Here is a 1,905-nt window from a genome sequence, read left to right on the forward strand (position 1 = left end):
CTGACTAATGCCCTCATATTTTCCTCTTCTTCTGTGTCATTGAGCGGTACTGATGATTTTCTTCGCACTTATTAGCCACATGCCGCCTATGTGTGTACCTTCGACTATTTTTTGTTAAAACGGACCTTCTGTCTGAAGATTAAACTTTTACTTTAGTACAAGAATTAGTAAAATATTCAGATTAAGAACGCAAAAGTATGGCAACGTCGTGGTCACTACCAAGCTAGTCCATTGCACAGTTACTGGCAACAATCATTTCTGAGCATCGCTTTTCTGACAGCTAATGATCCAGTGTGCAGTGCGCTGTAAACAAGATTACAGGTAGGCGCCTTTTGCCCGCTTACTCCATAGGGCTACTAGGGTGTTTAAAGTGTGGTTGGATACAGAAAAACAGAGTAGATGATATGGTTGTCTTCATGTAGTCAGAAACATTGTCCGGTTTGCTTGTTTTTAAATAGTAGTAAGTAAGTTCCTTTGTAACTTCCTGGCAGATCAAAACTGTGTGGCGGACCGAGACTCGAACTCGGGACCTTTGCCTTTCACGGGCAAGTGCTGTACCATCTGAGCTACCCACGCACGACTCTCGCCCCGTCCTCACAGCTTAACTTTTGCCAGTGCCTCGTCTCCTACCTTCCAAACTCATTCTGGAAACATCCCCCAGGCTGTGGCTAAGCCATGTCTCCGCAGTATCCTTTATTCCAGGAGTGCTAGTACTGCAAGGTTCGCAGAAGAGCTTATGTAAAGTTTGGAAGGTAGGAGACGAGGTACTGGCAGAAATGAAGCTGTGAGGAGTGGGTGTGAGTCGTGCTTGGGTAGCTCAGATGGTAGAGCACTTGCCCTCGAAAGGCAAAGGTCCCGAGTTCAAGTCTCGGTCCGGCACACAGTTTTGATCTGCCAGGAAGTTTCATATCAGCACACACTCCGCTGCAGAGTGAAAATTCTCATTCTAGTTCCTTTGTGTTTAATTATTCAGTCTTCATACGAGGCAATATAGATCACAAGTCAGATGATCTTTTGTATTCGGTGTCAGTCACTTGTGCTTTTGCAGTCATTGCAGTCCTTATATATAATTCATAGTAAATCTATTGCAGTCATTCACTCCCATAACTTCGCTCCGTTAAATTATCCATTAATAATTTGCACAGCTCAGGATCAATATATAGTTTTCGTTTCTACAAACATAATAGGCATCTCTCATATAGATTGTGGCTCACGAGAATGCATATTTCTTCCGCAAAGTTGCACCGTTCCTGTTGTCGGGAGTGGTGAACAAACAGTGAATTTCAGACTCTGCAGTTTTTCAGGGCTAGGGCGTTTATCTGCTACAAATGAGAGTAATTTGTTTCAGAGGCACTTTTATGGCGGTGGTCTGTTGCCTTCCAGCCTGCTGTCTGTTTATCTTTCCTCTAATTACAGCAGATACGGTGCGCAATACCGCCAGGGCGCGGTTTTATGCGAATGCACGAAAGCCTGATAGTCGCAACGCCGATGCACGTATTTTTAGAGAAGCTGCCGGAAATTTTTAAGAAACGATCACTGATGATGGTGGTCTCGCTAACATAATTAGAAAAAAGTCTGACTTCACAGTAAGTGAACTGTCAATATGCACTCGCTTTCCAGGGAAAATGTGTGTATTCGTTAGCTATCTTCTAGCGATATCTAAAGAGAACCGCCGGCAGAAACGAGCTCGTTTTTCCTTATTACAGGGGGAATTAACTGAATTCTGATAGCATTCGTGATTTGGAAACGTCAAAGGCTTAGATTGGAAATATCACGCATCAAATATAGCGCCTATTGCCAGTCGTCACGCATGGATTCCCACAAAGCCGTTTGAACAATGAATGCATTGTTTGCGGCAACGTGAACAGCTGTTCCTTGCAAGCGCCAGAATTTTCAACTCCTCAG

The 1,905-nt window shown here is 43.8% G+C and overlaps 1 non-coding gene across 1 annotated transcript; it reads left to right on the forward strand.

The window, feature by feature from the left end:
- The first annotated feature begins 805 nt into the window (after positions 1–805).
- Trnas-cga (transfer RNA serine (anticodon CGA)) lies at positions 806–880 on the forward strand. The gene has a single exon. It is a non-coding gene; the product is annotated as a tRNA-Ser (tRNA).
- The last annotated feature ends 1,025 nt before the right edge of the window (positions 881–1,905 follow it).

The sequence above is a fragment of the Schistocerca nitens genome, chromosome 7 (genome assembly GCF_023898315.1).
Source record: "Schistocerca nitens isolate TAMUIC-IGC-003100 chromosome 7, iqSchNite1.1, whole genome shotgun sequence".
Classification (NCBI taxonomy): Eukaryota; Metazoa; Arthropoda; class Insecta; order Orthoptera; family Acrididae; genus Schistocerca; species Schistocerca nitens.